A 21,270-nucleotide genomic window follows, 5' to 3' on the forward strand; every position below is an offset into this window, starting at 1 on the left:
TTAAAATTGAGTCGCTCAGTGTTACGGTCCAGATGACTGTGTCGTCCCCACAAAGTCATGTGGGAATCCTATGCTCCATGGTGATGATATTAGAAAGTAGGCCTTTAGGGAGGAGAATAGGTGGGACAGAATCCACGTGCAAGGGATGAGATCCAGAAAGCCATCTTACCCATTCCCCGACGTGAGGTCGCAACCAGGAGGCACCATCAAGGTGGCACGAGTCCTCGAAAAGATATCTAACCTGTTCACTTGAACTTGAACTTTCAGTATCATTTCCTTGGGTTTGGCATTGAAATGCAACATGTTAAGTTGCCAACTGCAACACCGGCACCCTGTTTCCGAGTGCCGGTTGAGTCTTGGCTCCTCTGCTTCCATCCAGCTCCCTACTGATATACCAGGGAAGACAGCAGATAATGGACCAAGGACTTGGGTCCCTGCCACCCATGTGCGAGACCAGGATGGAGTCTCTGGGTCCTGTCCCAGCCCTACTGTCTCAGGCATTTGAAGAATGAATCAGCAGATGGAAGATTCTCCGTCATTCTTTCAAATAAACTAATCTTTAAAAAAAAATACTAAGTGTAGAGTTTAATTCCCACGAGAGCCATCAAGGACTAGAAGAACACAAAGGAGAAAAGGAAGGGGCGAAGCCATTGAGGGTTAGCTGAAGCGTATCGCCAGCACGGACTAGCTGAGCAGAGGCTTCCACGGAAACCAACCAGGCTCACTCTTCACTTTGGGGTCTCCCGTCATTAACACATCTGCAGTCCCTCCCTCCGACCTGCCTCTGAGCTGTGCTGATCTCTCAGGAGAATAGCACAAATATCATTGAGCCATCAGAGTAAGAGTAGCCAGGGACATCGGTGCCACGTCACTGCTGGCACAGCACTGCCCGGGTCACCAGCTGCTCTAAGTGCTCAGATGAAAAGCTGCCTAGATCTAGGAAACTGTGGGCTTCACCTCCTCTTTACACTCCCAATGGACAACTGAGTTTTCTGAACCAATCTGACCTTGCTAATTTTTTTTAAGATTGGTTTATTTATTTATCTGAAAGGCAGAGTTGGGGGTGTAGTGGAGAGAGAGACAATGAGTTTTCCATCTACTGGTTCACTCCCTCAAATGACCTTGGCCAGGGCTGGGCAAGGCCAAAGCCAGGAGCTCCATTTGATTCTCCGACATAGGTGCAGGGCCTCAAGCGCTTGGACCATCTTCTGATGCTTTTCCAGGCACATTAGCAGGGAGCTGGACAGGAAGCGGAACCACAGGGACTTGAACCAACGGCCACACAGGATGCCAGTGCTGCAGGTGGTGGCTTAACATGCAATGCCACCGTGCCAGCCCCTTTGCTATTTTTTTTTAAAGACTTTATTTATTTGAGAGAGAGCTACAGAGTGAGAGAGAGAGAAAGGTCTTCCATCCACTGGTTCACTCTCCAAATGGCTGCCATGGCAGGCAGCTCCCTTCAAGTCTCCCACGTGAGTGCAGGGGCCCAAACCCTTGGGCCATTTCTCTACTGCCTTCTCAGGCCATAAGCAGAAAGCTGCATCAGAAGAGGAGCAGTAGGGACACAACCTGCACCACAAGCAGAGGCTTAGCCTACTAAGCCACAGCACTGGCCCCGCCCCTTTGCTATTCATCAACTGGCACTAACATCCCAAACATCACGGGTCTTTCAAGATTTTTGTAAGGCATTCAGTTTCCACATCAGGGTCTGTGTCCTGGACAACCCAGGAAGGTGAATGATGTGTACTTTCTGCCTCTGTTGGCCCTGAGAGCCCAAAGCTTCTTTCCTCTGCCCTGGCTTTCTGAGTAAGAAACCCCATTTCACCCCCACCAGACGGCTTCATGGCTCACTGATAAAGGGCACCTTCTGCTGTCATCTAGTGCCAGCTCTCTGGAGTCCTGCCCTCCCCTGCCTTAGTAAACTCCTGCCATGACCCAGCCAGCCAACACTTCCTTTAGGAACGCCTCCCTTTCCCACCAACCCTCCTCCTTCCACTGCAGGCTGGTTTAAGTGCCCGACTCTGGAGCTGCCTCCACCTCTCATCAGATGAATGCTGACGAGCCACTCCGTTACTTGCTTGGTGCTAGGTATGTCAAGGTGCTGAGTCAATGCTTGTGAATGGATCATCAGCTAGCCCGTTTGTTCCTCAAGGACACTATTCTATTTCAGTCAATCTTTCCAGCCAGAGCACAAGGCAAGCACACACAGCAGATGCCCAATAAGCTCACCTAATCGGGAAATGTGCATTATACAGTTATGGACATGCACAGTCCCTAGCGTCTCCTCTAGAGTCGAAATGTTACAGACTTGAAAATTAGCTGGAACTGAAGAGGAAAAGACGAAGAAAGCACCTCTTCCGGTCTACGTGGGCTGTAAACACACACAAGAAGTTCATCCAGAAGACATCGCTCCACGTTGCCATTGGGCTCATAATACGCTGACAGGAGGCAGGACGGCGCAGGCAGGCCGATTTGGCAGTCTTCCACCTGCAGTTTAGATCTGCATCAGGCTCTTCCTAAAGCTGCAACACCAGGGGGCCCACACCAACCCTGAGTTCTAACCAGAATTCCATGCAACCTAGCCTTGGTGGTACTGGACGGCTTCATTCTTTCACATTTCCAACGCGGGGTTGGTATTTGAGGACATGTGTCTTGCTCAGGCAGGGAAGGACTCTGGGGGCTACAGACAAACTAACTCACAAAGAGCACTGGAAACTGATACAGAACACTGATGGGTTAGCTCATCATGTGACTGAATCTCCGTTCAGGAAATGCAGCAGTACGCTTGAGCCTCAGTATCCGTGGGGGCTGATTTCCGGGCCTCACCCCCAGGTTACAAACATCAGCGGCTCCTCAAGCCCTTTACATAAAATAGTGTTTTAACACAACTCCACACATCCTCCTGTACATAGTCAGGCACCACATAACATCATTGTCAACAATGGACCACATTAACAATGGTGATTATAAGAACTAGTGATGGGGCCAGCACTGTGCATGGTGGGTAAAGCAGCCACCTGCAGTGCTGGCATCCCATATGGGCTCCAGTTCAAGTCCGGGCTGCTCCACTTCCAATCCAGCTCTCTTCTCTATGGCCTGAGAAAGCAGTAGAAAATAGCCCAAGTACCTAAGTGGGAGACGCGGAAGAGGCTCCTGGCTCCCGTCTTCAGATCAGCACAGCTCCAGCCCTCTGGAGAGCGACCCATCAGATGGAAGACCTTTGTCTTTCTCTCTCTGCCTCAGCCTCTCTAACTCTGCCTTTCAAATAAAACATATTATTTTACTTGAAATGCCTTTATATAAAATCATACATTTATTTTATTTGAAAGGCAGAGTTATATAGAGAAAGAAGGAGAGGCAGAGAGAGAGAGAGAGAGAGAGAAGTCTTCCATCCGCTGGTTTACTCCCCAGGTGGCCGCAACAGCCGGAGCTGTGCTGATCTGAAGGTGGGAGCCAGGAGCTTCCTCCAGGTCTCCAAGAAATGGTGATGTCACAGTTATCTTAATTTGTATAAGTATATTCTACCGATGTTCGCGGAATGACAAAATCACCTAACTACACATTACATTTCTTGGAATATATCTCCATCAGGAGGGGATGCACGGCCATATTTTAAATCTTTAGATGACTAATAATACTTAAAACAACGTAAATGCTATGCAAATAGCTATTACACTGCACCATTTAAGGAATGAAAAGTCTCTACTTGTTTAACACAGACACAAATTTATTTTCAAATAATTGCGATCAGCAAATACTTCACCTGTTGAAACCATGACTGGGGGACCTACGGATTCAGGAGTCCAACTATACAACCAACACCCACAACACACACTTCCGTGTTGTCTAACAATAAAGGTAGGAAAGCACTCCTACTGCTGTGGCCTGGCTCTACTCTGAAGATAAGGAAGGACTGCAGTGGCTGGCAGGGTCAGACAAAGGCAGGGGCTTCACAGGGGTGGCACGGACCTCTACCCGGGATGTCCTGCAGCCCAGGAGCCAAGAACTGGCCACTGCTTCATCTCACCTGTGACCAGCAAGGAATCCTGAATCTCGTCCTATGTACAGTCCATAAACAGCATCGATTCAGGCAGCTGAAGGTCCTAGCACACAGAGTGATCGATCTCACAATTTACATGGCCTCTCACTGCTGTTTAGGATGAGGAATTTTTTTAGTAGGATTTCCACATTCTGTGGACCTCAAAAAAGTAATTCTCATGGGAGATGTGCTGCCCGGTACCTACTCCTGCAGTTCCCAGAAAGTCTCTCCAACAAAAGGCAGTGAACCAGCAACCGTGGCATGGCAAGGGACTCCCAGGCTGTCCAATTCCACCACAGGGACATCAGACTTCTGACCCTGCAACCATGACAGACGGCAAGGAGCTTGCTGCCAGAGATGAACTCGCTGCTGAAGCCAAGTCTGCACACTCGATGTTCAGGTCAGCATCCAGAGCGCAGGTTCTCTGGCTTCAAGTACCTACAGACAACACCCTTTCGGTGGCAGATCTGTATAGTAGATGCTATCTGGTGAATCCTGTCTCCCGTCTGTCTGTCTGTCTGTCTCTCTCCCTCTCTCATCGTAGTGGTCCAGTAGGTAACCGAACACTTCACCTACTGGCTTAGTCCGCAAGCTGGGTCTCTGCCACCTCAAATAGCTTCATGCTGTTAGGGTGTCTCAGAGCATCTCTGCAGGCTGGAGGAGCTCTGCTGGCCCTGTGGAAGTCCTGCAAAGTCATTCTGGTGGCTGCATGTGCCAGGCAAACCTAAACTCGAAGAAGCTGCCCTGCTCAGTGGTCCCTCAGATACCCAATAATCCAGGTGCTGGGTTAAAACAGAATCCTAGCCCCAGCCAGGTAGTTCTCAGCATGCTGGAAATTTCCAAGAGTGGTTCCATATAATCTCACTGAAAGAAAGAGGCCAATCAAGCCATGGCAGTGTTCCCTGATTTTGGTCTCAAGACTCTTCTCTCTTTAAAAGAAACGAAGAGTGAGTGGGGACCCAAAAGGTCTTTTTACTTGGGTTATAATGATCAATTTTTACCTTATCAGGAAGTAAAATCTACAGGATGCGTCAGAAGAGGCCTTCTCTAGTTTGGAAAGTTGTAATAATTTTTTGCTTACCAGCTTATAATGTAGACACATTACTTCTTTTAAAAAAATCTGAATGGCCTCCAACAAATACCAGAACTTCACTGGAAGGTAACTGATACTGCGATGGAAACGAACCCTTCCTACAGGACAAAGAAAAGCGCAACAGGAACCTCTCCGAAGCTACCCTTAGTGTCTTTCCTCAGTTTCCCCGGTTCCTTCACAGTGGACTCCTTTCATTCACGAGCCAGGCCACTATGTCCGTTCTCATTGTGTTCGAATGGACAGGCTGCAGCCCTAAGAAACCAACCCACCCCATACACACTATTCAGCATGGATGGGGAGGGGCGTCACGGCCCTGAGAGGGGGCAGGTACCACAAGGGCAGGGGCCGAGAAGCCCCTTCCAGGTAGTCCTGCACTACTATTCTTCCATTCTAGATGCAGATCTGAGTTTCTGACCTGTATCATTTTCTCTCTGCAGAATTTCTCTATTTCTTGCAAGTCACAGCCACTGATGACAAATTCCCTCAACTTCTTTGTCTGAAACACCCTTTATGTCTTAACTCTTGAAAGATAATTTCTCTGCACACAGAATTCTACATGGGTGGGCTTCACTCCTTCTTCCTTGCACAACTGCCGAGAAGAAGCCTGATAGAATGCTTACCCTCACACCTCTACGGGTAAGATGTCCTTTCTCGTGTGTGCCCCTCAAGATTATCTCATTGTCTTTGATTTTTCTGCAGTTTAATGATACGTGTTAGTGTTAGCATTTTGGCATTTGCCTGGATAATGTTCCCTGAGTTTCTCTGATCTGTGATTTGATGTCTATTATTAATTTTGGAAGTTTCTCAGTCATCATTACTGCAAATATTTCTTTCGTTTCTCTCACATAATTTTCCTTGGGGCATTCCCACTATACTTTTGTCCTAATGTTTTAATTGTACTATAGTTCTTGAAAACTATTTCAGATTTTTCCATTCTTTTTTGCCTTGTGAGTTGAGAAGTTTCTCTCGATGTATCTTCAAGGTTGGTAATTCTTCCCTTGGCTGCCTCAACTCCACTGATGAGCCCAAAGCATTTCTTGTCTGCTACAGTGTTTCTCATTCACAGCATTAGCTTTTGATTCTCTGTATAGTCTCTGGCTCTCTTCTTACAGTAGCCATCGGTACTTGTATGCTGTCCACTTTTTCCATCAGCGCCCTTAGCATATTAATTTGAATTGTTTTAAATTCCTGGTTTTATAATTCAAAACTCTCGGCCTGTCTGAGTCTGATGCTTGCTCTTTCATTGTGCTTTTAGCAGGACTTGTAGTCTTTTGCTGAAATTGGGGCATCAGAAGTTATGTAAAAGACACTGAAGTAAACAGGCTTTTAGGGTGAGGCTGTATGTTCATCTGGCTGGGACATAAGCTGTGTTCACTGGTTGCAGAAGCTGTATGTGTCATGAGCTAAAACTTCCTCCAGTGCCTTTGAATGTTCTTCAAATAGTCTGTGCCTTGTAACAGGGATTATCGCTAACAGAAATAAAATATAAGGGTCTGACTGACGTGGAGAGACGGTGTGAGGGAAAAGGAAGCTCGCTGCAGTGCTGTGATCAGATCCTAGTCTGTGGGTGAGGATGTGTCCCTGGGTTATGACCTTCACAAGTGCTCTCAGTTTTGTTTTCCAGTTAGGCTAGACAAGGGGGCTAGACTTGGATATTTCCCATCCCTCAGTTCAGTTCAGCCCTGGTAAAACTCAACCCTATCAGGCTTCGAGAAAACAGGTTCTTCTGCGGGTGTTATGCTTTGAACATGAATTTGACCCTGGATTTCATGCTGGACTTTAAATTCCAAAGTCATAAGTTAATAGCACTGAGAGAGCAGAAACTTAACCCAATTACGGTGCTTTGCCAGTGGGCCTTGTGAGATCCGTGGGTCACTGAGGGAGTGCACCAGGAAGGTGTTTCGCCCACAATGGTCAGTTACAGAAAGTGAGCTGGCGCCCGGCCACTCTCAATTCTGGCTCCCCACAGGATCCTTTCTTTGGATGTGCTCTGCCATTGCCAGCCCTGTCCTCACTGAGGCCAAACCAGTGGGGTCATCCCACCGTGGACCTGAATCTCCAGCACTGGGAGCTGCCTCCAGTTCTCCTTCCTTCTGGAGCAGCTTATCTCGGGAACTTTGTTTCAGAGTCAGAAAGCTGACTGATAGAGGCCAACCTTTTGTTAAGGAGAACAGAATGCTCCGGGTATATTTCAAAATGGTGACTTGTCCTCACCTGCTTCAAGAAACAGGAGGGAATTCTGAGAGCCTAAGGGTTGGGTGCGGGGAGGGTTCTACAATAAAATTAAGGGAAGAAGACTTCCCTAGCGGTGTTCCCCAGAGTCTTTCCTTTTTTTTTTTTTTTTTTTTGACAGGCAGGGTGGACAGTGAGAGAAAGAGACAGAGCGAAAGGTCTTCCTTTGCCGTTGGTTCACCCTCCAATGGCCGCCACGGCCGGCACGCTGTGGCCGGCGCACCGCGCTGATCCGAAGGCAGGAGCCAGGTGCTTCTCCTGGTCTCCCATGGGGTGCAGGGTCCAAGCACTTGGGCCATCCTCCACTGCACTCCCGGGCCACAGCAGAGAGCTGGCCTGGAAGAGGGGCAACCGGGACAGAATCCGGCGTCCAGACCGGGACTAGAACCCGGTGTGCCGGCGCTGCAAGGCGGAGGATTAGCCTAGTGAGCCGCGGCGCCGGCTGAGTCTTTCCCTCTCTAAGACAGGGCACACCAAGCCTCCAGCAAGTCATGAGTTACAGTTTAACTGTTCCTACCAGTACCAGGGGGTGGGGGTGGGGGCATGGGTGGGAGCTGGCGGTAGAGCTCTGTGAGTGGACTTATGCTTCGGTTAAACAGTGTTTCTCAAGATCCCCTCTCATCCAGGTACTAACCAGGCCTGACCCCGCTTAGCTTCCGAGGTCAGATGAGACTGGGCGCGTTCAGGGTGGTATGGCCGTGGACTCAAGATTCCCTCTCTAATCATCTGGGTAGTGGTTCATTGTGTGACCTCAATTTTCTGTGGGTACAAGACAAGTCACTGATTCTCCCTGTTCAGCCTATTTTCTTATTGTGAGGAGAAGAATACAGACTTCCAAGCTCTTTACATGCTGCCCCATTAAATCTGGGGGCATACAGGTGCTTGGGCCCTGCACCCCATGGGAGACCAGGAAAAGCACCTGGCTCCTGGCTCCTGCCATCGGATCAGCGCGGTGCGCCGGCCGCAGCGCGCCTACCGCGGCGGCCATTGGAGGGTGAACGAACGGCAAAGGAAGACCTTTCTCTCTGTCTCTCTCTCTCACTGTCCACTCTGCCTGTCAAAAATAAAAAAAATAAAAAAAAAAAATCTGGGGGCATATTAATGTGTCATTTCAGTTTTAAAGTCTTTCATGTTTACGATGTTCCCAAGTCCCCAAAGATGGGTTTGCTTTGAGTGCTCTGCTGATAACACCCGTCTGAAAGATCGGCTTACACTCAGCACACAAACTGTTGAGCTGCTAATTCCTCCCGCGGCACCAGTCACCCTAGGTGAATCCGTCCTAGTGCGTTTGACATTTACATTCTCCCTGGCTGTTTGGATTATAACGATCTGTTCGTTATAAATAACTCTAAATGCAGATGTCATCCAACACGAATATGGCTCCATCAGTCAGTTCAGACTGCCTGTTAAGCATCTGGATAGCTACCGGCATCCCTCTCCACATTGAAGCTCTTGCGAGGTAACAGAATGAGCACCAGCCGAGTGTGCGTGTGTTTCCCAGTTTCTCATGCTGGACTCATTTGCAGATGCCCTGTCAGCGAACAGGAGGGAAATGACTTCATTGAAATAAGGGGTTTCCTAGACGGTAGTTTGCCATGGCCATTTGCATTTGAACATGCATTTATAACCAGCCTATCACAAACCAGTTAACTACTCTGGTCTCTGGTGCCCTCTCTGTTTCACATCCCCTCCAAAAAAAAAAAGTCAATCTACTCTTTAGAAATGAAACAAAGAATATTTTTTTCAAAATAATATGTTACCAACAGTAGAACCTGGTGCTTGGGGAAACAGATGTTTTATTGCTAGTTTCTCCACTCTTTCTATGAAAGGTGGAGGAAGGATATTTCTTCGCTGCAAAATATTCAGTAGTAAGCTCCTGCTGTTTCCCAGGTTGTGAGGTTTTTTTCAGATGGTAGCCTGATCATTTCTCTCTATTCCTTTCTCTCACCATCACAGGAATTTCCCATTTACCCCTGCAATTTTTGGCGTCCAAACTTTCTCATTTCCTCCGTTAAATCTGCAAGGTATTGCATTATCTATAGCTTATGACTTCTCAGTCACATTCATGGCAACAGATCGAAATGTCACACACAGGGTTCTGCTCTCAGGATGGGGCTCCCCAGGCAGTGGACGCAGGAAGGAGATGAGGAAAGTTGACACCAAAGCCCCAGGAATGAGGGTCAGACAGGGCACATAGAGGAAGATGCCTAGTCTGGCATTATCTACGTATACAGGGGCAGAGGGTGTCGATCCTGACTAAGGCTCACCCAGGATTCTCCTAACAACACACGGTAGATTATGCAATACTCATAAAGTATTTCTTACTCCAAAAGATTCTTCCTGAAATCAAAGTCATTTAAAAAACAGAGAAACCTTACTTTACCAAAGATTCCTAAAGGATATCTTTTCACAAAGCCAAGAATCCATTAGCAAAATCATCAACCACCAATTACCTCCATCTCAAAATGCGTTTGCTTTGTAACTTCAGACTTTTGCATACCAGATTTTCTTAAAATAGAACACACAGAACTTTTGCTGCAGAGGCTGTAACTCTTTCCCAAAGCACTCCAGATTGCTATATAAAATTTGACTCACTTTCCTTGAAAATCTTTTCATATAAAAGTTATATAAATTTTTTATTTGATTATATGGAAGAATAATGAAATCTGTACTTCCCCAACTACCTCTCATTCTTTACAAAAGGAAGCTGGAGCTCCATTTTTAAGATTTATTCACTTTGGGGCCAGTGCTAAGGTGTGACGAGAGAAGCTGCAGCCTGAAGCGCCGGCATACCACGTGGGCGCTGGTTCGAGACCCAGCTGCTTCACCTCCGATCCAGCTCTCTGCTGTGGCCTAGGAAGGCAGTGGAAGATGGCCCAAGTCCTTGGGACCCTGCACCCGCACAGGAGGACCTGGAGGAAGCTCCTGGCTTCAGATCAACACAGCTCTGGTCGTTACAGCCAACTGGGGGGTGAACCAGAGGATGGAAGACCTCTCTAACTCTGACTTTCAAATAAACAAATGAATAAATCTTAAAAAAAAAGTATTCATTTTATTTGAAAGGCAGAGACAGATCTTCCATCTACTGGTTCATTCCCCAAATGGCTGCAATTGCCAGGGCTGGGCTAGACCAAAGCGAGGAGCCAGGAGCTTCATCCAGGTCTCCCATGTAGGTGCAGATGCCCAAGCACTTGGGCCATCTTCTGCTGCTTTCCCAGCCACATTAGCGGGAATGAGATTAGAAGTGGAGCAGCCAGGAATTGAACCAGCACACATAAGAGATGCCAGTGTTGCAAGCTGTGGCTTAACCCACTATGCCACAGCACTGGCCCCCAGTTAAAGCTCTCAGACATCACTGAGCCGGGGGTAACCCCTTGCCCACCAGGACTCTCAGGGACCACAAGTGTAAAGAGAATCTCCCTTAAACAGGGTCATAGGTTTCTCACGAACCTAGGCTATACAAATGTCTGAACACCACAGAAAGATTCCTGTTCACACTGGGGAGCAGCAAGATATTAAGGAGTAAACAGACTACAGTTTCTCACGCAGGCGCCTAGCGATGAGCTATTCGTTTTCCTCAATCAGTTTCTAAAATGAGAAATCAGCTCAGGCGCTCACCATGGCCCAGCAGGCCTGGAAGGGTGATCCCTCACCCACATCGTCCTCCTCTCCCGGCTGCCACTCACGGAGGCACAACCTGTCACTCTCCCCCAACACACCCATCCCATACATCACAAGGTCTCTGAATGCATCTCTCAGCATCTCAGCGTCTAACTCTGGCCATGTCTGCAGTCACTCCTGCCAGCAGGCCACCTTTATCCTCACAGAGCTCTGGCTGTTTTCACTGTGTCCCATCTTGGGCTTCCCAATCCACTTTTCCAAAGCAGTCAAAATAACCTTTCTAACTTACAGATCTCATGGTTAGAAGCTTTCAGTGGTTCCTCAGTGTCAGAACCCTCTCCACGGACAAATACAAATGTTTCAGCGTAATTTATAGGAACCTTCAGAGGTTTCCAAACTTAGGTAGAAAATGAAATGAAAGAAAATATTTATAATTCCTAAACTCTGGCACACCCCATACCAACTAATCCCAGTGTCTGGAGGTGAAATGCAGGGATTACTTTTAAAAGACTTATTTATTTATTTACTTGAAAAGCAGAATTACAGAGAGGCAAAGGAAGAGAGAGATTCATCTTCCATCTACTGGTTCACTCTCCAAATGGCCACAATGGCTGGGTCTGAGTCAATCTGAAGCCAGGAACTTCTTCCAGGTCTCCCACTTGGGTGCAGGGGCCCAAGGCCTTGGGCCATCTTCCTCTGCTTTCCTAGGCCATAGCAGAGAGCTGGATCGGAAGTGGAGCAGCTGGGATTCAAACCAGCGCCCATATGGGACGCAGACACTTCAGGCAGCGGCTTTACCCGCTACACCACAGCGCCGGCCCCAAGGGATCACTGTTTTTAATTCCAAGGTGATGCCAATATGCAACAAAGTTTGCAAACCATTGAAGCTCCTGGCTCCTGGCTTCAGGTCAGCACAGCTTCAGCCATTGCAGCCAACTGTGGAAGTGAACTAGCGGATGAAAGATTCCCCTGTTCCTCGCTCTCTCTCTGCCTCTCCTTCTCTCTCGGTGTGTAACTGTGACTTTCAAGTAAAATAAATAAATCTTAAAAAAAAAAAAAAAAAAAAAAAAAGACTAGCTATGATGTAATTTTTCTGGATGAGCTAAAGAAGAGAGGATAAAACCAAAGTAAATTGGGAAGTGACCAGGAAACCAGGTGTTAATGGCAATCTCAGCCGGCGCCACGGCTCAAAGAGGCTAATCCTCCACCTGCGGCGCCAGCACACCAGGTTCTAGTCCCGGTCGGGGCACCGGATTCTGTCCCGGTTGCCCCTCTTCCAGGCCAGCTCTCTGCTCTGGCCCGGGAAGGCAGTGGAGGATGGCCCAAGTGCTTGGGCCCTGCACCCCATGGGAGACCAGGAGAAGCACCTGGCTCCTGCCTTCGGATCAGCGCGGTGCGCCGGCCACGGCGGCCATTGGAGGGTGAACCAACGGCAAAGGAAGACCTTTTTCTCTGTCTCTCTCACGGCCCACTCTGCCTGCAAAAAAAAAAAAAAAAAAAAAAAAAAAAAAGCACTCTCTCTGGATGTGTGCACCAGACAGGTGATACGGGACCCACATGAAGGACTCCGTATCCTGGTCTGAGGAGACAGGACAGGTGATTTTCTAGCATCAGATTCAGGTGACCTGTCAACAAACCATTACTCATATAAACAACCACGAAGATGTTTGAGAAGAGGTGGATGCTTGTAGTTTGCTGGTTAGTTTGCTTTTCATTCCCACCATCTTCTAAATACACACACACCCCCATCACAGAAGTTTCAGACTTTGCACTCCCTCTATGACACTACTGCACACAGATGCGAGGACAGGCTACCGACCTGATGATAATCCCTCTCCAGACACCAGGTTCTCTGGGAGCAGGGCTATGTTCTGTTTGTGACCACAAATCTCCAACAGGAAGCACCAGCTGTGATCTATGGAAAGGGACCGTGACCTTGTTCTACACTGGGTCTCCAGTACTAGAGCACAGAACTTAGAGCAGAAGTTGCACAAAGAGGACAATCATTTCTATTTGAGTCTAGACTAGACCACTTGAAATTAGTATTATGGCATCATGGTCTTGAAAATATTAGAGATATCTTCTTAGAAAGACCTGAACAGGGTCTGGCGTTGTAGAGTAGAGGATTAAGCTGCTGCCTGTGGCACTGGCATCCCATATGGGCACAGGTTTGACTTCTGGCTACTCCACTTCTATCCAGCTCCTTGGCTGATGCACAGGGAAGGCAGCAGATGACGGCCCAACACTTGGGCCCCTGCACTTGGGCAGATCCAGAGGAAGCTCCTGGCTCTTGGCTTTGGCCTGGCCCTGCCCTGGCAGCCGCGGCCATCTGGGAAGTGAACCAGGGGAAGGAAGACCTCTAACTATACCTTTCGAATAAATAAAATAAATCTAAAAATAAGAGAGAGAGAGCAGCACAAACAGAGTCCCACACTTTCAAGCACAGCCTGGGAATAACCTCTGCTTTTCAAAATCATCCTCAATTAGCACTTTCCCAGCGGCTATGGAAAGACACTAAATCTTTGAAGCTTTGATACCCCTTGTTTCTTTCCATTGTCTTACTCTAACATTGTGCACCACTGTTAGCATCTTTTTTAGGTTAGCAATATTGTCCTCAAAGATCAAACAATAAGTCTTCAGATAATAAAGACAATTCCCAGTCTACTCCTCAGGGCTGTCATGAAACGTAAATGAGTATATGAAAAAAGCCTCTGAAACACAAGAAATACTATAAAAAGTAAGCTATGAGACTTATTATAAATTAATACTAAGCAAAACCCAGAAGAAATTCTTATTGAAATTTTCATACATTAATTTCTGGGGATAAATGAATGAAACTGCCATTCTTTTGAATTAAAGGCATATTCAGAAAGATTGCAGCTTCATTCATAATCTGAATTGCTTCCGGAAGATGGTCCCAGGTTATTTGCTTCTTTCTAAATTACCTACAAGTTTCAGACATAGAACACATCCAAAAAGTTCATTAGAAGTCAAGGAGCTTTGTGTGTCTACATTTGATTTGTGGATAATTTTTTTTATATAAAATCCATAAAGATTCACAAGATTCCATGATGCATGTAAAGTTACCGAAACTAACTTGCAACACTTAAATCCCCAAAGAAATGTGCAACAGGTAAACTCCCGTGGGGACATCACCATAAATAAGAGTTTCTCAGTATGAGTCAGAAATGCATTAAAGGTATGGAACAGAGCGACTTGCAGGTAGCATCTGTCATTTTTGATGGGCAGAGATCCAAATGTGAGTCCCTTGTTCCTGGTGGTGTTGTTTTTTTTTTTTTTTAAGATTCATTTTATATATTTGAAAGTCAGAGTTACACAAAGAGAGAAGGAGAGGCAGAGAGAGAGAGAAAGAGGTCCTCCATCTGCTGGTTCACTCACCAATTGGCCACAACGGCTGGAGCTGTGCTGATCTGAAGCCAGGAGCCAGGAGCTTCCTCCAGGTCTCCCCCGCGGGTGCAGGGGCCCAAGGCCTTGGGCCATCTTCCACTGCTTTCCCAGGCCATACCAGAGAGCTGGATCGGAAGTGGAACAGCCAGGTCTCGAACCGGCACCCATGTGGGATGCTGGCACTGCAGGCGGCAGCTTTACCTTCTACTCCACAGCGCTGGCCCTGTTCTTGGTTCTTACCAGCCCTTCATGCCCATTTTTACAAATAGCTGCATGGTCTCCTTCTTAGCTAATGAAACCACAAAGGTCAAAAAACAGTTTCATGTATCTAAAGAAGGAAGTGTAGATAAATAAGTTGATCTGTGTTAATACCCCAATAGAAAAATACAATTTTGTAAAAATGTCTAACATTTATTAGTGTTGTGTGTGTATATATATACACATATATATACACATGTGCTAATAAAAAGAAAGAAAAAGTCCACTATCTCATACTCAGATAAGTCTTATTGAGTTAAAAATAATTTTTCTAAAAAAGCCCTAACCTTGACTAAGCCCAAAATGAGAATAACCCGGTGTTGTTGCTGACAGACGAGCAGCAGCTGACTAGACATAGTTCAGCAGCCAACACTTCTTGTCAAGAAACTGCATGCCCCAGCCCAGCTGTGGCCCGTTTTTGATGCCTGCTCGAAAGTGGTGACTGTACCCCAACCTGCACCTCTGAGACATTGTGACACTCAATCCCAACCCGAAGCCAACAGAGAACATACTTAATAGACATAACTTAGTGGCACTACACAACCCTGCCGAGAACTCCCCAAACTTAGTACACATGTGTAACTTCCCTAGGAATAAGCTGATAAAACATGTCACTCCTGGCTATTTGGGCAGCCTGGATTTTAGTCATGAAGAAATCTTGCTCCGGGCTTGGGCAACCCAAATATCTCCTTTCTTCTTAGCGTTCACATCAGTGTGTCTCCACTGGCATCCACACGAGACAAGAACCCTTGGGTTTCTGCCTGATTACACACTGACACGCAGTTCTCAGGGCCCTCAATCCGCACCTCAGTGACCTGAAGTTTCCTTGCCCTTTTCTGAAGGGGTGGAGGGAACCCTGACAGCATCCGTGTAGTCTATCAACGAAGTACACATCTTGGGATTTTTGACACAACCAGCATTATGTGCCACACACTGCCTTCCATTTATAGCATGTACCGGAATTCATCCTGACAGCACATGCTGGTGGTCCTCACTCTCAGAGACTACGTATCCCACTGTTGTGTGAATGAGCCATGATATACTCAACCAACATCACTGATGTGCTGACTCTCCCCAGGTTGTTGCAAAGACAAACAGTGTCAAAAATCATTCTTTACCACCTATCAGCAAACCTTGGTAAGTACAGATGAGGAATAACTTAAAAAAAAAATGAGAGGTTGAGAGATTCATACACATGCAGAGCAAGTTTTCACCAAGTGGTTCACTTTTTTTTGTTTTTAGATTTTTATTTATTTGAGAGGCAGAGTTACAGAGGGAAAGACACAGGAAAAGGTCTTCCATCCACTTCCAAATGGCCACAATGGCTGGAGCTGGGCAGATCTGAAGTCAGGAGACACGAACTTCTTCCAGGTCTCCCATGCAGGCATAGGGACCTAAACAGTTGGGCCATCTTCCGCTGCTTTCCCAGGCCATAGCACAGAGCTGGATCAGAAGAGGAGCAGCCAGAATTTGAACCGGGGCTCATATGGAATGCCAGCACTTCAGGCAGTGGCTTTACCCACTACGCCATAGCGCCACAGCTTGCTTTCTTAAATTTCACATACTCCAACTCCTCAATCATTACAACCTATGAGATTATGTTTTGAAATGTTGAAGACCATTCTCAAAGCAACATTATAAAGAAACCCACCCAGGTTTTGGGATAAAATTATTATTTTCCTTATTTTAATGTTTGAATCTTTTATATGCCTGGAATCTCCCTGGGAATAAGGAGTTACACAGATTGCTGTACGTTTGATGTGGTAGTTCACATGTTACTTGGGTCGCTTACAGTCCTAGATTGCAGTACCTGGGTCTGATTCCTGGCTTCGGCAACTGATTCCAGCTCCCTGTCAGTGTAGACCCTTGAAGGCAGTGTAATTCAGGTTACCGGGTCCCTGCCACCACCAACCCAGGAGATTAATTTCTCAGCTCCTATGTAGGCCATTGCAGGCACTGTGGAGTAAGCAAGCAGATAGGAACACACATAATCAATCAACTCCTTTAATATTTTTTAAAATAGATAAAAATGTAAAAATTTTCATAAACAGTATAAATACAACATAAAAATTATGCACACAGAAAAAAAGAAGAAAACAAAAATGCTGTAAGTGGCTTGCATTCAGGCACAGGGGCCATGGGTAAGTTTTTTTCCTTCTTTTAATTTTCCCATATTTTGTGAGTTTTTGAGAACAAGCCATAGATAATGTTAATTCCTTCAAGGTCAGCAAGGGTGCCCTCTAGCACACTGCAGCAATGTATTTAGCAACAGCAGAGAGCCAGTGAAACTCCCTTTTTAAAATTTACTTATTTATTTCAGATGCAGAGTTATAGACGGGAGGGGGAGAGGTAGAAGAAGGGGAGGCAGAAGAGGTCTTCCATCTGCTGCTTCACTCCCCAGATGGCCACAGTGGCCAGAGCTGGGCCAATCCCACTTGGGTGCAGGGGCCCAAACACTTGGGCCATCAGCAGGCAGCTGGATTAGAAGTAGTACAGGGCCGGAGCTGTGGCGCAGCTGGTTAAAGCTCTGGCCTGCAGCGCTGGCATACCATGTGGGCACCAGTTCAAGCCCTGGCTGCTCCACTTTCGAAACACCTCTCTGTATGGCCTGGGAAAGCAGTAGATGGCCCAAGTCCTGGGGCCCCTGCACCCATGTGGGAGACCTGGAAGAGGCTCCTGGCTCTGGATCAGCTCAGCTCTGGCCGTTGCGGCCATTTGGGGAATGAACCAGCAGATGGAAGACCTCTCTCTCTCCCTCTCTCTGGCTCGACCTCTCTCTCTGTACCTGTCTTTCAAATAAATAAAATTAATCTTGAAAAAGAAGTGAAGCACAGCTGGGACTTGAACCAGCACCCATATGGGATACCTGTGCCTCGGGCAGAGGCTTAACCTACTACATTATAGAGCCAGCGCCCTCCTAACTTCTTTTTACCATATAGCCAAGTCACCGGTTCTTACATAGAAGACAGTGGGAAAACAGAAACAAGCTGTCCTCTGCACTAGTTCACAAATGGGATTTGCCAGACAGCCCTGTGCTCTCCCAGAAGGCAGCTTACCCCCTAGGGCACACTAGCAGTGCAGAAGGGGCTCACACACTGTAGCACGATGAGTAAAGCAAGATATTCAGTCATACTAAGGACAAACAGTCCAACCTAAACTTAACAGAAACACAGGAAAAGCCCTCTAAAATATAAACACCCATAAATTCCAAATCTACTGTCAGCTAACCAGGTTCACATCAATTTCAAAGGCCCTCCAGCCACCACAGAATATGAGGGTTCCAGGCAGCCATCGATCATTCATATCTCAAGGCAGATATCACGTGGCTACTAGAAAGAACCAGTAGAGGGACTGGCGCTGTGGCACAGCAAGTAAAGCTGCCACCTGCAGCGCTGGCATCCCTTATAGGCACCAGTTCGAGTCCCAACTGCTCCACTTTTGAACCAGCTCTCTGCTGTGCCCTGGGAAAGCACTGGGAGGTGGCCCAAGTGCTTGGGTCCCTGCACCTGCATGGGAGACCCAGAAGAAGCTCCTGGCTTCTCTCTCTCTCTCTCTCTCTCTGTGTGTGTGTGTGTGTGTAACTCTTTCAAATAAATAAATCTTGAAAATAAAATCACTAGACTTAACTCTTCCCTGCTTTGTCTCTTCTGTTGCTACACTTGACATTCACCATGAATACGTCCCTCACTATTAATTCAGTTCAGCTGCAGAATTTCAACTACACAACCAAACGTGCGTCATCATATTGGGGGTGAGGGGTGAGGGGTGAGGGCAGGAGAGGAGAAAAAGAGCCACATATTCCATGTAGCTCTGACATTCAGATTGTAGTCACACAAGAATAATCAAGAGGCTCAACGTAAGCGCCCCCTTGACAACTGTAAATCCCTACTCTGGGTCACAATGAGAGTTTTACTAGGATCACCAGCATGGCAAATACACATTCAGAGCATATACCTCATCTAACACTGGACAGTCTTCCTTTAAAATAAAAAAAAGGTTTAAATTCAAACCCAGAGATAATACAGAGCTATGATACAGTGTGGAATTAAACTTTGACTCTGCACTATCTTTTGGCCCACAATACTAACCTCAGAGATTGTATCATTCTGGACCCTTGTGTGACTGTGGGATGGAGGCCACCATTGCCCACACACAGTTCTGTTCAAAGGCAAGAGGGAACAAGCACAGGCACACAGCAATGACAATGCAAATGTACCTCTGCACCCGGCACGGTGGGCCAGGGGAAAGGTACACAGGGACGGCAGGTCTCCCAGGGTGCCACAGTGGAGAGAAGGCTGGACCAGGAAAACAGACCCCGTCTAGAGCTCCCAGCCACCACCTGTGTGCCCTAGGCAGGATGTTCATCCTGAATGGGCTCAGCTCCTCATCTGCACAACAGGAAGTCCCATTAGATGGTCTGAGGGGTGGGCCGGCGCCGCAGCTCACTAGGCTAATCCTCCGCCTAGCGGCGCCGGCACACCGGGTTCTAGTCCCGGTTGCCCCTCTTCCAGGCCAGCTCTCTGCTGTGGCCCGGGAGTGCAGTGGAGGATGGCCCAAGTGCTTGGGCCCTGCACCCTATGGGAGACCAGGAGAAGCACCTGGCTCCTGGCTCCTGGCTCCTGCCATCGGATCAGTGCGGTGCGCTGGCTGCAGCGCACCGGCCGCGGCGGCCATTGGAGGGTGAACCAACGGCAAAGGAAGACCTTTCTCTCTGTCTCTCTCTCTCACTGTCCACTCTGCCTGTTAAAAAAAAAAAAAAAAAAAAAAAGATGGTCTGAGGGGTTATGTCAGTGATTCAGTGGCCTCCCAGCAACAGCTGCCTAAGTGCCTCGGCTCTGGTTTCCGCTTACTCATCCCTGTGGAGTGTCCTGGAGGTTCCACAGGTGTCACAAAACTGTAAGACCCCATTACTACAGGGCTTTGCCAGAGTAACTGGGATCATGACAATAAAGAACCACTTTCAGTCATTCATTCAATGAGACACCAGACTATCACATTCATACACCACATACAAAACAATGTGCTTGGGGTGAGAATGTGGCAAAGCAGTTAAGATAACCCCCATCTCATACTGGAGTGCCTGAGTTTGAGTCATGGCTCTGCTCCCAATTCCAGCTTCCTACTGATGGGCTTCCTGAGAGGTAGCAATGATGGCTTGGGTGGTTGGGCTCCATGTGGAAAACCTGGATAGACTTCGAAGTTTGGGGTTGGCCCAGCCTTGGCTGTTGCTAGCATCTGGGGAGTGAACCAGAACTTGGGAGATTGCTGTCTCTTTGCCTTTCAAATAAATACATATGTTTTAACATAAACCACAATGGGGGCCAGGGCCATGGTGTAGCAGGTAAAGCCACTGCCTGGGACACCAGCATATCACGTGGGTGCCAGTGTGCATCCCAGCTATTCCACTTCCAATTCAGCTCCCTGCTAATGGCTTGGAAAAGCAGCGAAGGATGGATGGCCCAAGTACTTAGGCCCCTGTACTCACGTGGGAGACCTGGAAGAAGCTTCTGGCTCCAGGCTTCAGATTAGCCCAGCTCTGGCCATTGCAGCCATTTGGAGGAGTGAACCAGTAGATGGAAGATCTCTCTCTGTTAATGCTGCCTTTCAAATAAATAATTCTTACACATACACACACATACAGTGTGCTGGTCTCCTTAGGGAAGACACACAAAAAGTACAATCTCTACTTTAAGGTGGTCAACATTTATAATCCAACTGGAAAATAACTAAAGAACAGTACAATGACAAAACTCTAGAACAAATGGCCTAATTATCACCTACCTTCTCCACTAAGCTCAGGTGTGATTTTAAAATCCTTTACGATATAAATTCAGTATCCAAGACTGTCCTCACCAGGTGAGGGGAGGTGGCTTGTGCTTCCAGGGTCAGGCACTTTCTGGAACATATGCCCAGGTACTTCTAGTACCCTCCCCTGCTGGTTCTAGCTGCCTCCTCTGACTTGCAATAAAATATTACCTCAAATCATTAGGCATTACTAAAAACTAAGGGGCCCCTAGACCCCAGTCACAATGGCTGAATGAGTTTGTCCATTTACCTTTGTCAACATTTCTAAAAGTCCACACTGCATGAACACAGAAAACACATCATTTACTTCCTTCCATGCCTAGCACACTGCTCCAGTGAACAATGAATAAGTAACTATCATATTGACATCAGACTCCTAGTATACTGTTGTTAATGAAGACAACACAGATTTATCGAGGTTTAGATCAACACACAGACCACAAAGGTACGTCTTTCTCTTCTCCTACTCTGAGAGGCCACATCCCTAATCCTACTTGACATGAATGCCTGTTTGATGGCACAGTAAATTGGCTCAACTTCTGGGAAGTATCTGACAGTATGTTTTAGAAGCCATAAATACGTTTATTCTTTGATGCATACCACATCTGGGATTCTATCATAAGAAACTAATTCAAACTATGGAAACGGCTATAAGACATATTTTGTAATGTCAGTAGTAATTGTGAAAAGTTGGAAGATGCCTGTCAACAACAGGGTTAAATAACTAACCCATGGAGCATCACACCAGAATATTATGCAGCTGTTAAGATGGTAACTAAGCAGCTTCTGTAGTTACAAACGGAAGCACAGACAC

At 47.0% G+C, this 21,270-nt stretch overlaps 1 protein-coding gene across 16 annotated transcripts in view; it reads right to left on the reverse strand.

Annotated features, from left to right (window-relative positions):
- The window catches only part of FARS2 (phenylalanyl-tRNA synthetase 2, mitochondrial), a 496,231-nt gene that overhangs the window by 431,020 nt on the left and 43,941 nt on the right, over positions 1-21,270 (reverse strand). For 2 of the 16 annotated variants that reach the window (XM_070074461.1, XM_070074456.1), the window contains exon 3: positions 16,462-16,607. The exons of 11 other annotated variants lie outside the window; for them this stretch is intronic. The gene's annotated coding sequence lies outside the window, so the exon portion shown is untranslated. Of the gene's footprint in view, positions 1-14,384; positions 14,574-16,461; positions 16,608-21,270 lie in introns of those variants that run through there. 3 more of the 16 variants (XM_070074466.1, XM_070074460.1, XM_070074455.1) reach the window with 2 other exon arrangements.

Source organism: Oryctolagus cuniculus, chromosome 5, assembly GCF_964237555.1.
Source record: "Oryctolagus cuniculus chromosome 5, mOryCun1.1, whole genome shotgun sequence".
NCBI classification, from domain to species: Eukaryota; Metazoa; Chordata; class Mammalia; order Lagomorpha; family Leporidae; genus Oryctolagus; species Oryctolagus cuniculus.